The following is a 13,865-nucleotide window of genomic DNA, read 5'->3' on the forward strand; positions in this document are numbered from 1 at the left end:
CAATGCCAGGAAAAGGGTTTTTTAGTGATATGACACTAGGCTTGCATCGCTACTGCACCACCAGAGCGACGCAGACCGGGTCATAAATATGGCCCTATGTGTCTTAACCTCTTGGATGCTCATGACCCGCTCAGCTCATCATGAGCCACGGCGCTCCGGTGCTCATGAGCTCGTCATGACCGCACCCGTTACTTGGAACGCTCGCACGCTGGGCTGATTTCCCTGCTGTGCTGAATGTTCCATTGGAACGGGCGCGGTCATGACGAGCTCAGCTCGTCATGAGCACCGGAGCGCCGTGGCTCATGACAAGCTGACCTTGTCATGAGCATGGGGGCGCTGCGCGTGCCCCCCCAGTACAGCGGGGGAATCCCACCAGCAGCGAAGGGGTTAAAACATCACCTCCTCCTCTGTGCGATCTTGGGCTAGGAATGCCGCTGATGAAAGGAAATAAAAGTGATAATTAATATAATGAGTAAAAAAGTGAAATTTCTTAGCAACAGTGTAAATGACCATTACTTGATACTGAATGCTAATGGAGATGTTGACGTTCCCGGTTTAATGTTTCAATCCATTTCCAGAAGATTTAAGGTTAATGGGCTCATTATTAATAATTGGAGCTGTTCAGTAATTGGGAGTGGGAGTCCTTATTTTAGTTTGATTTTCAAACTCTGCCTTCACTTTGAGTACATTTGGGAGTAATTGTAACAATCTGTGAGTGAACTGGGTCATTTGTAACCACTTCAGAGAGGGTTATTTAAAGAGGTAATAGACGCTTGTAAGAGGCTGGAGGCAGCTTGCCTCTCTAGGAAAAGTGAGGAACACATCCCAATCTGGGTCATGGGGGCTACCTTGTGTCAGGTGAGCATGAGATGGCAGCTATAGGGGACGGCCATTATTAGTGTACATGCCAGGTGATGTCAAAATATGCCATGTGCTGTTGGAGGAGACTGTGCCCAGTGGCGGTGGAGAGGTGTGGGGCAGCGGCCAGGGTGGCTGACTCCAGAGCACAGGGTTCATGGTTCGATCCCCGGCTCCGGCGGCAGCTCAGCTCAGCACCATGTGACTCTGGGCAATAGCTCACTTAATTTCCACGGTGGCCCCAGTGCCTTGAGACCCGTAAGGGTGAGTAGTTCACGCTTTACAAATACAGATTTGTATCCACGTCTCACCCGGTAGTAGATTCACTGTCTCCATCACATGGTGTCTCTTATTACTGTTTTAATGCAGACACCTCCCTGTGTCCAGTTTGTTTGAAAATGTCTCCCTGTCCAAGGTTCAGTGAGTCTCTTTGCCAATTCCAGTACGGGTCACTCTGTTCTAGCGTTATTGTCCATGTCTCCTGGTTCCATTGTCAGACTTTCCCTGCCCTAGTAACCGTCCACTACTTTCCAGATGTGACTGTGGTGCCCAGCTGTTGCAGTGTAAGTAGTTTTATGCAATGAGTGATGGGGGCTCTTCTCAGTGTCTGGCCTCACTGTCCCATTGTGAGTGTCTGTCGCTCCCTGTCCCAGGGTCGGTATTTGTGCTTACAGCCACAGGTCTCCAGACCCTATTGACATTTGACAGGTGGTTATTGTTACTTTCCCATTGGTCTTTAATTCATTGATCTTGGAAGGATGAAAGGCTGAGTGGACACCGGGTTTTAAACCGTGGGACCATGGGGGGCAGAGATGGATCCCTGGAGCGGATGCATAAGTGCATAAGTGCATCGCAGCACTCAACCTGGCTGGTGATACCTGGACTGAGCATCCAATAAAGAGATCTTACAAAGCGTCATTGTCTATGTAAGAAGCGTTGTGAGTATCATTCTCCGGCCACTGCGGTCAACAGACGCTTGTAATCTGTTGTTCCAGTGACTTCACGGTAAATGTGTGTTTGCTGTAAATTCTTTCCACAATTAGCACATAATTATGCAAAGTGGTGTTATGGTGTCAGTTTGTGAATTTCATGTACCAAAGAAACATGAAATTTCCAAAATTACATGAATTATGCTGCCGTAATTTACATTTCACCCAGGCCTACTTTATATTTAATTCCCAGTAGTTTTTTTTATACCTGGACTGATTAGGTATTATAAGCTATGGACACTGCCTACATTAAAACATGCCAATGTAGCCGCAGATGCTGAAAAGGCGTTTAACAGGGTGCACTGGAAATATTCAAGGGTCCTTCAATGCAATCGCGATCCCTATGACCCATCTCGTGAAGCATCTTCCACGGCAGGTAAAAGCTCTTCCATAAAACAGGTACTGACAACGCCCACCTTGGGTAGACTTTCACTTGGCAGAACTTGCTTAAAGTAAAACTTTGGAAACCCTTTAATAAAACCTGGAGACTTTGAACACCTGGGTCAGAGTCACCAATGCAGACCATTGGAAGAGTCAGTGCTGTGCAAATATAAACACATTCTAGGTGTAGTTTTGTTTTCGGCCACTAATGTCCTCCAGATGCCCATGTAAACCTGCAAAGAACTGCGGTCACTTTCTACAGGCTGGAAAATCACAGCAAGGACCACAGGAACAGTAGGTTCTACTTAAAGATCGGGGGCCATATTATCAAGAAAGGGCGATACATTATCGCCGCTTTTATCGGCAGGAAACTGCCGCTAAAGCGGTGATAATGGGCTTGATAATATGTCCTTGTGAATTCCCATAGCAGCCAGGTTCTGGTGTTAACCTGGGAATTCACAAGGGCATATTATCAAGCCCATTATCACCGCTTTAGCGGCAGTTTCCTGCTGATAAAAGTGGCGACAATGTATCGCCCGTCCTTGATAATATGGCCCCTTGAGTGTTCCGCGAACCCCTTAATTTCCGCTGCTCATTTTGAGACTAAAAATTAGAAATATGCAGCAATTTCTAAACCTCGGCCCATCCAGGTCTTCTCTTTACATGTTATATAATGCCCATACCTTCCTGATCATTCCTTTAGGAAATATTTAGATTTCTTTAAAGGCACCTTTATCGTATCTACACTTTCTGATCCTAAGGCCTGGGCAACATTTTTATTACTTTAGCAAAATTCACGACATTCCTAAAACGTGTGTTACACGGAATTCATGAAATTTTAAAAATTTCGCATTATATGAAGTCACATAACTTTTTTTCTTTTCTTACCGCACTCACCTTGTGAGAAAAAGTCTCTCGAGATGCCAGCCAGAAACTCGTTTATACAAAAAAAAATCTCTCCGAGAGGCATTTTCTGCTCAAACCAGTCTACTGCTGGTAGTACTCAAGATTTTAATATACGAGGCATGCGCGTGCGTCAAAACAATGATGTGAGATACTGGAAAACCAAATTTAGCTACAGAAGCATATGTTTTTTTTTTAAACAAAGCAATGTCATACATTTTAAATCTTCAGTACCTATTTTAAAGGGTGGCTTGTAGATTGGATATTGCATTGACCCTGATATTATTCTGAGCTGCAGTCACTGTCGAAATCTCCTGACTTTGATCAGATTTTGGGGGCAAAGATTCACTAGCCCTAAGAAGCACATTCATTGATTTATTATGGAATCTTCAACTACAGGATATTTTCAATCTTTCGGCATAATATGTGCAACCACTAAAGGCGAGAGTCTATAGCGCATATCCTCTGTGTGTGTCCAAAGTTTGGATTAGAAAGGAAAAAACTGTTGAAAACAATCTTTACAATACTAAAAATCCGAACCTGCAGGCAAGTGGTAACAACTTGGCTGGGAGCCATCTCAATCCCACTTGTCTGCAGAGGGGTAACATTTTTAAAATTTAATTTAAAAGAAATAGCCTGAATAAAGGATTAATAACATAAAAAGTACACCTGTAAAGTTCAGTTGGATTACATTTAATTGACCAAGAGTTTAGCAATCCTAAATTAAATTATGAAAGATGGTTCCCCAGTAAGAAGAACAATTCTGGATAAAGGACAATATTGAAATTAACTACAAACAATGATCTTGTCGGCAAATAATAATCCCAGTTCAAACAAAAACTCTGAAAGAAAAAAGGAATCGCTTTGTATCCTGCTCCGACTGTAAAGAAACTTTGTTTGCCAAAGTTCTGTCGCATGAGAGATATGTGAGGCATATTATGAATTTTAATGAGAGCAAATTATGAATTTTGTAGTATATTTATACTTATTTAAAAAAAAGAATTTGTAAAACAAGTGCACAAAAGTTTTTATGAAGGTTTTTTTATATGTTTTTATATTTGACATATAGCGTAATGGTTTTAAAAAGATTAAACATTAGAATAAAAACTTGAACTTGAACTCTAAAGGCGAGAGATACTGTGTAGGGAGCTGCCTGAGTCACACATCTCTGTTTAAAAAGTCTGAAGTCTACTTCTAGGGGTTTGCTCCTACATTTTCAGTAGATTTCACACTGGAGATTCCCAAGCATCTCCAGAGCAATCTTGGAAATTCACAGCCATCGTAAATTTGCAGGAGTACACAGACTTGCCTTTATTTACCATACACTTCTTCCTCAAAGTAGAAAATGCATATCTGAAGAAATGCGCACTTATTCATTTAATGTTTTCATTTTAAATATAAGAAGGAATATATTGTTTCCACCGATTGCCACTCAAGAACACCTACTTACACCAGCCCTTCTAGGAGCTTTTGCACAAGTGTTGTCAGGGTGAACCACATACATGTTTATGGGTGCTCCATGAGCTCTGTTTGAGCGCCCCCCAAAACTCAGTTTAATTGTGTGTCAGTAGAAACCCCACCCCCCTGTCAGATTCCCTCCATGTTGTTGATCCCATTTTACTGCGATACACTTCTACTTATCCCGACTCTGTGGATGACGATATGAAATGTCAAATGCTTTTTTGAGCACTCAAGCTCCTAGAAGTAAGCAACAATCTTCTGATTCAAGCCCTCCTTCGCATGTGCTCATTTGTAAAGATCAATTTTATCTCTTGGTTTCCTGACACTAACAGAGACAGGGTCATAAAGAAGTACGGGGCATATTAACAAGAGCTTTATCGCTGCTTTTTTGCTTAAAAAGCCAATAAAGCGGAGAAAAAACTATCGGCCTATTTACAAGGGGGGGCTAACATGCATAATCGCATGTTAGCACCCTTTTACCCGACGCCTCCCTTTACATCTCTAATGAGATGCAAAGTGGGCGTCACTGGGCGTACCCCAATGGACTACCTTGTAAAATATTGTTGATGTTCACATCGCGATATTTACAAGGCAGCCCACAGGATTTTAGCAGAGGTTAGGTTTTGGCAAAAATTGCGGTTTTCGCCAAAATCTAACGTCTGCTAAAATCCTGACTTAGCTATCCCTAACATAGGGGGTGGATTATGCTGATATGACCAAAGGGTCGTATCAGCAAGGTTATCGCCGTTTTGCAGGGAACATCACTGGAAAACCAGCGATGTTCCCTGCAAAATGGAGATTTCCCCGCTATCGCAGGAATTTTTATCGCCCTCGAGTAACGCGGTGCTAATAATGCGATATCTCTGTGATAAAAACCTGCGATAGCCGGAGTTAGAAAAATGAGCGCTAAGCGCGCTTTGTGATAGTTATCGCAAAGCGTTGCTAGTGTGCCCCCAAATGCAGTAAAATGTCATCAATTACTTGACTTCTTAGGAAATTTGCCTTCTCCCTTTTAGTCCCTCCTCAAGAATACGAGGCTCTAAAATTCGGGATATTGGAGAATATCTCTGAGTAGGCAATATCTGGTCTTTGGAGTGCTTCAACCCATTCCTCATCGTCCGTGTCACCTAGAAAGGCAGTCCAGGCCCTTTTCAGACAACCCAGAGGATCTGGGGGGTCTGGGGGGTTATTAATCAACTTTTATAAATCACTGACACTCCCTTATGTGGGATGGTTTCTGTGAGCAGAAGGTGTGCCAGGGGGGTGGAGTCTGCCAGGCTCACCCCCTTCTGAGAGCATGCCTGAGTTGGTAGTAGTGAAGTATTTGGGAGGTCACAAGGTCATATTCTTGCTCAAGGGTGTCAAAGGCGATAAATGCCTCATTCCTCCACATGTCTCCCAAATGTTCAATTCCTATCCTTGCACTCCCCAAAAAACACAGCAGGCTGGATATTTCTTTCAATCGATCGCTTTGCCATGGGGTGTCATGTCCGTCAGCGTGCCATGCCATCCCAGGTAGGTCTCAGCCCCCATCCAGCACTCAATGACAGTCGACGTGTGCCTTGGGAAACCCTCCCTCCTACGGCGGGAGTATAGGATCGTTTCATAGTTATCAGTGGGCATCGCATCCCTGCCCACCCTGTAGGGCAGCTCGTCCTAGTCTTAATACACCTTGTCATTGATCACTACAAGCTGTGAAGCCCAATAGTACTTTGTAATGTCTGGGATCACCCGACCTCCGTCAGAAACTCCCCTCTGTAATTTACTCAGTGCAATTCGGAGCACACCTTCCTGCCACCGTAATGTCCCGTGCTCACTACACCACTGGAGTCAAGCTATCCTGGCTGAAGACGGCTGATAGCCAGAAGCCGGTCCTAGGATGCTTGATTCCGGTCCAGGGAAGACATGGCTTGGCAGTTCGGACTGGACTGTTCCCAAGAGGCACAGGGTCAAGACTGATTTGCATATGGCCATGTTTAAACTGGGGTGGCTTGGTGAGCGAAATAAATATGGATTAAACCCAGATCTGTGACTGGGGGTGAATGTTTTGCCTTTGTGCAACATTCCGTCCATCATCTTGTGTGTTTTGCTGTTCACCGTAATGTTCTGAGCTCTTGATCTATCTGTTTAAAAAAGCCCGATGGAATGGGGTATGGCGTATTTTGTAAGACATATAAAAAGCGTGGCAGGGACATCATTTTGTATAAAGCCACCCTCCCTATCAGAGATAGAGGGAGGGAACGCCAGTGCTTCACATCTGCCCGAAGCCGGTCTAACTGTGGGGTAAGATTACGCCTGATGAACTGCTGCTGATCTCGAGTCACAAAGCTCCAGAGGTACTTAAAGCCTACTGGTTCGATCGGGCTGCACATCCTGCCTGGAGTCTTGGGGGAGGACCCAACAGGAGAAAATCCACAGACTTGGCCCAGTTAATTCTGTATCCAGAGTAGCTGCCGAAGAGTTAAAAAACATGGCAAATTCTAGCTATCGAATAATACGGACCAGAGACATACATCAATATGTCTTCGATGTAGAGGGAGATTCGTTCCTCCCAACTGTCCCAAAATGGGATCCCCCATATTATCGGGTCCATTCGGATCCAGGACGCAAATGGTTCTAGCAACAGGGCGAATATCAGGGGGAGCATTAGGGGAGAGGAGTTGGCCTAAAGGCAGGGACAGTCGACCTCAAATCTGGGGAACCGGGTTTGAGTCTCAGCTTGAGCCTTCTGAAGTCTGTCCTTTCGGTTAAGCTGCGGCGGGAGGAGGTGTCTAGCGCTGATATTGGGCACCGATAAGGGCGCTATAAGGGGTGGGGAATCTATGAGGTCTATGTAGCTCTACGCCAATATTTCACTAATGTTAGAAGATGATCACCTATAGTGACACACCATGCATGTCACCTCTGGATTTCCACGACCGAGCACCTATGGGCCGCCGGGCACTAAAGAGCGGCCAGCATCCAGTGTCACTCAGGGTTTAACGCTAAAGGTACTGTGCTCTTCACAGACACTACAGGAGGATAAGTTTCAAGTTTATTTTTATTTAAGTGCTTAGTTAATTAAAACCTTTGCAGTAAAACTATGAAACAGATACAATCATTAAAACTTTTTAAAATACTGGTAGAGGGCAAAGGATCAGTTCTACAGGGTATAGCTATTTGAGTATACATTTCATTGTTTGATTAAACACCAAATAGATATAACATTGTAATGTTTACTGTTTCTGTACTGTAATTTCACCACTGAAAACCCATGCCTAAGCACTACTCTGAAAGTTATAAAATGGAAACAGAAAAAGGGACTAACAATGCAAGATGTAGGTTTTTTTTTTCTAGTTTTATATAGTGCGTACTAGCCCCGAAGATATCGGGTATCAGAGCGCTTTACATAGCACCAGTTACATTACATGAGGACACATTCATTTTTGTTAGGCACTGGGAGATTAAGGGATTTTCCCAGAATCACAGGATGTTGCGCGTCGTTGCCGAGACTCGAACCCAGTTTCCCAGCTTCCACGTCAACCGCTCTAGCCGTAAAGCTACAACCTCTCTAACTTCACAGCTTGAAGACCCGTGCGACTCTCCGCTCAGGTGGACAAGCATCCCGCGGACAGGCAGCATCCTTTGACCAAACTGGACAATTTAGTCTGTTTAAACTGCCTGGTGTACGGTTCTCTTGACTGTGTTGAAGCGTCAGTCTAAGTCTTCCCAATGTGGACTGCTAGAAGCAGGGCACAAGTCCTAAAAAATAAGTGGGGGGACGCCGTCCACCCGCGTGGTACCCCGACTCGAGCCCTGGCTTGAAGAGTCCGGTGTTTGACCGTGATGGAATTTTGAATGAAGTGCAGTGCGATCAGGCCCTCGTGCAAATGGTGTCTTGATGCGTGTCCGGAGGTCATGTGCTCCCTCCTAATGGGCACTGACCTTTTATCTTACAGTTTTGTTCAGAAAAGTGAGACCAAAAAAATTGCGTCAAGGACGCTTAATAATTTTTACTGCTTAGCATCCTTGCGACAGCCGTCTCTCATAGGGCAGAAAATCACTATTCAAGTGACCGAGGAGACAGATTGAAGCGAGTCTTAATCAAGATAGTGAATTAGGAGAGTGAGGGTCGGATTAAGATCTTTGTAGAGAGTTTCTCAGTCATGGATATCCGTCCGCCGAAATATAAATCCGATTATATCCTATGGGATTAACGGACATGATCTCCGTCAGCGTTGTGATGGAGTAACCCATTCGCCAAGATCTAAATCTGGTCCTAATCCGGTCTTGCTATAAGCGGGGATGCTGGACGACTCGGCTGGCCCAGTACCACGTCTTTGCTGCCCGCGGAGGGGTACTTTTCCCAGGGGTGAGTCGGCCCAGATACACGAGGGGCGAACTTCTCACATGTGACACCGCGTGTGGGTCGCGGAGATGCTTTCACAGCTGGATGGAGGAGGGTTCCTTAGATGATGCTTTTATTGTGACTCACACAGGATTTGCTCCAGGTGGTATCGTTTACTCCTGTACCAGTCCCTAACAAGCGATTCATCACCGTCAGGGCCGGACTGGCCGTAGTGGGCGCCGGGCATTTCCCCAGTAAGCCGCCAGGGTGGGGGCCGGTTTTGGGCCCCTGGGGGGCCATTTTTGTGACTGGACCGGGTTCGCAGCCTAGCTGCAATAACGCTCCCTGTAACAAAATCGGCGGAAACCAGCCAGGGCAAATAGCTTGGCCGCACCCCCAACCCCCCGGGGGGCCGTCCGCGCACTTTGTCAGGGCCGTTGTTGGTTCCCAGTCCGGCCTTGATCACTGTATCAAAGTTTGAGGTTTGACCGGCACTTATATCGACCACCAACATATTGTGAAGTTAACAATAGTAAACCTACACTTGCCCCCGCATGCTTAGTGCCCTGGGTAATGTGGCATACTGCCCCACACCCTGGACCGGTGCCCTGGGGGCTGGTGGGGGATATGTTGTAGAGCCCAAGCCTCAGTGTGTGGAGTCCACAATCATGCGGTGAGGCCCCTGATCTCATGGGCCACTGGTGGCATCTGCTGGCCACGTTTCAACACGTGTGATCCTCCCAATTGTAGGCATTTTTCAAAAACAAAACAAACACCCAGATAGGCACAAATCTGCACTTCTGTGTATTAATCTACAGCTTCCATAAAAAGGGAAAACATAGTAAACAGCCTCACTGCTAATAATGCTCATTTTTGTTGGTAAAACCACGGCTCACACTTCTTGTGCCCAGCAGTGTAGCCCCTCTAGCACTATAGTGCTTAAGACTGTACCCTCTGCTAACACTGCCAGTCCTGAGAACTGTACCCTCCACCAACACCACAGCCCTGACAACTGCACCTACTGCCAACACAGCCAGCATGAAGAGCCATGCCTACTCCTAATGCTGCAGATGCAAGAACTATACCCTCTGCTGCCACTGCAGCCCTGAGAACTGTACTCTTGGGAAAGGGCGGGTCACGTGCTAGCAATGCGGGCGAGACAACGCACAACCCAAGGAGGCATCTCACCAATAGAAGATCCTGGTACAGGGTCGGTTACAGAACCCAGCGAAATTCGTGCTGAAGACATCTAACATGGGCTTCGATTGGAATTCCATAGAGCATATTATCATGCCCATTATCGCCGCTTTATCTACAGTTTCCTGCCGATAAAGCGGCGATAATTTTATCGCCTGGCTTGATAATATGCCCCTCTATTCTGAGGATATTAGTATGGCTATGGAGACAGTACAACATTTTCTGGCTGGCGCTCCAGCGGAGAAATTAACTCCAGAAGAGCGAGAAGCCTTAGAATCTCCAATAACAACAGAGGTGCTCCACGGTGCCATCTGCTCATTGGTGAGGGGTAAGGCAGCAGGGCCAGATGCTATTCCTGGTGAGTTTTATAAAATCTTTGCCTCTTCCCTACAAGAAATAATGAAGCATGTGTTTGTGAACGCACATAATGATCAAGGGGTCCCAAAGTCTTGGGAAGCAGCTAATATAGTTGCTTTTCCTAAGAAAGAAAAGCCAGCGAATGAAATGGGGTCATACCGCCCTATTACTTTAATTAATAGTGATATTAAAATATATGCTAAGATATTCGTTACTCGGCTTGCAGCTCATATTAAGAGATTAGTTTCCCCAACCCAACATGGATTTGTAACTGGACGAAGCACAATAGATCACATCCAAAGGGTTATTACCCTTTATGACGCGGCAGCAATAACCAAGGACCCTATCGGGTTTATCCTGCTTGCTGCAGAGAAAGCCTTCGATAGGGTCTCCTGGTCTTTTTTATGGGCAACCTTAAAGGAAAGAGGATTAGGAGAAAAATGTATGATGGCTATGAAATCAATGTATAGAAATCCGACCGCCCCCATCTCAATTATGGGGGAGTTGTCAGACCCTATATTTATCAGTAGAGGGACTCAGCAGGGGTGCCCCTGCTCACCCCTACTGTTTGCACTCTATATAGACCCGCTGGTTAGAAGGATTGAAGCTAACAATTTGATTGCCGGAGTACGGAACATAAGGGGAGTACAAAAAAATTGGCGTACGTCGATGATCTTGCCATCATTACGTCCAATCCTGCGAATGCTGTAATCGAGATAGAAAAAGAAGCGGATAGCTTTGGGAAACTATCAGGCTATCGACTGAATCAGAACAAAACTCAGATTTTGACTGGTAATGGTATTCAGATAAATGATGCACGAGAGGTCCAGAAAGCAGTTTATCTAGGGGCAGAAATCATGGCAGACGTTTCTAAAATCATGGAAAACAACTTAAATGCTTTAATTTTTAAATTTAAAGCAGAATTCAGCTGTCTAGAGAATCTCAAGCTTACGATGGTAGGGAGATGCAATGTCATCAAAATGATTTTTTTGCCGTAGAAGGACGCTTTAGCTGGACTTTTTCCCGCGAAAGTGGCAATAATTTTATCGCCCTATTAGCAAGCTGTCGTTCTCAGCAGTTAGCGACAGCTTGTAGGTGATAGCGACCGGTTTAGGGCCCGCTATGCATGTCAGCGATATTTATCGCTAATGACATGCAAAGTAGGCGTAACCAACCTGGTAGCGACTGAAAGCAGTCGCTAACATCGCTATCACCTATTATTAACGCAGGCGAAGAAAATGGGGATACTACTCAATGAAAGAGATGATATAATGAGGGTAGGTTCTTCTGTTTCCGTCTATGAGCTGATTCTGGGAACTGAGGCTAAGGGGTGCCTTTTATGGCACATTAACTTTAACCTCTTCAAACTTGTTAAATTCATACCTTTTATCTGTGCTTTTAAGGTCTGGACTTTGGTATGGAAAAAAGTCGGTCTCGGATGCTTTAATGCTTATACCCCTATATATAAGAATAATTGTTTTCCGCATATCTTCAATGATGGTCATATGAGGCATTGGCATGATAAAGGTGTACGAAGAATTGGAGATCTTATAAATGAGTCTGACCTGTTATTGTTTGATGTCTTAAGGGACAAGTTTGGGCTAGAAAATAGACAGTTCTTTAAATATCTCCAAATAAGAGATTTTATTAGCAAAAAGCTAGGGGGAGCCTCCGGCTTCTCCAGGGTGAGGTGATGGATGAATTATTTAAAGGCTCTAGCACTTTAAGGGGATTGTATAAAATGTTAATTGACTCATTACCTGACGACCTGACCAAACATATTGATCGTTGGCAAAATTTGCTAGAGGTTGAGCCCGGAGATATCGAGGATTCTCTATATATGGCCCAGACGTCATTTATGGCGACTAATTTACAACTACAATGTTCTAAAACGTGGCTAACAATTTGCTTTTGTGTAATTACGTGAACTTCTTGAAAAACAACATGAAATTATGTGTAATTGCACAAAATGCACAACGAGCGTTTGTTGCCATATGTTATTGTGAAATGCGTCCACTCCTCCATTTTGGATGTGAGGACAATTCCAAAACAAATAACGCAAAAAACACACGCGCCGTTCTGGTCATTGTTGTTACCATCTACGCGTGGAATTTTTGCCACAAACGATACCTGATAATTAGGCCTGGGAGTAAATTGAATTACTTCGCAGTAATAAGGCTCATATCAGTAATTCCACATGTTTCTTTGATGAGGAATTACAGATTATAATGTGATTACGCCTGGTGGCATAATTGAGTGTAATTTTTGGGAAAAAATTCCTACTGCGAGAGCACATTTAGCTGATATACTTTTTCTGTTGTATTTAGCACTAATTTGTAGCACAAAATGCATCTTTTGCGCCAATTGTGGACACGGGGAGGCATTTTTGCACTAAGAAAATAGCACTAAATGCAGAAATACTCACATAATTCTACGTAAACTCTCTGATTTTTTAGGTAATTCCATGTGATTACACTACACGGAATTACATGAGCTATCCCCATACCTAGTAATTACGTGATGTGGGATAATAATATAATTTTGGGAGTTTCATATATCTAGTCTAAAATTATGTGGGATTACGCCCACGTAATGCAACTGTCTCCTGGGAATTACCGTTACTATTAACCCAGAGCCACTTCTAATGCTGCAGGCCCCATGCAGTGTATCCAGTGTATATGGCAGCACTGTTTAGTATGTCAACTGCCGGCACCATCATGTCTGAGAAGTGTACCTGCTGTTAACGGTAACCCTGGGCAGTATACCCACTGTTCATGCACCCCCAAAGCTGTATACCCACTGCAAACACTGCCACAGTTACAGAGCTGTGCACCCACTGCAAACACTGAGATCCCTGCAGAGCTGTATACCCACTGCAAACACTGCCACCCCTCAAGAGCTGTCTACCCACTACTAACACTGCCAGCCTTGCAGAGTTGTCTATCCACTGCAAACACTGCCACCCCTGAAAAGATGTATACCACCTGCAAGCACTTCCACCCCTAGATGTTGGTACCCACTGCAAACACTGCCACCGCTACAGAGCTGTGTACCCCTGCAAACACTGTCACTACTGCAGAGTTGTGTGGCCACTACAAACACTGCCATAGGAATATGTGATGTTACAACGCAACCAAAATGATTGCGGTATGTAACATTGCAGTTTTTACAATGCAAGTCGTTAAAACGACTTGTGCTGGGGGGCGCTGGACTTAGGAATAGTAAGATTTACTATTCCAACACCAGTCTACATACAGTAGGGAAGGTGTTGGAATAGTAAATCTTACTATTCCTTAGGTTATAGCGCCATCCAGCGCAATTCGATGTAACGCTTGCGTTGTAACGGCTGCGTTCTAAATGCATTGTGGTGTAATAACTGCGATGTAAAGGAT

At 44.7% G+C, this 13,865-nt stretch overlaps 1 protein-coding gene across 1 annotated transcript in view; it reads right to left on the minus strand.

Annotated features, from left to right (window-relative positions):
- The window catches only part of CHST1 (carbohydrate sulfotransferase 1), a 210,181-nt gene that overhangs the window by 184,349 nt on the left and 11,967 nt on the right, over positions 1–13,865 (minus strand). The window lies entirely within an intron of this gene.

This window comes from Lissotriton helveticus, chromosome 3_2 (genome assembly GCF_964261635.1).
Source record: "Lissotriton helveticus chromosome 3_2, aLisHel1.1, whole genome shotgun sequence".
Lineage (NCBI taxonomy): Eukaryota > Metazoa > Chordata > Amphibia > Caudata > Salamandridae > Lissotriton > Lissotriton helveticus.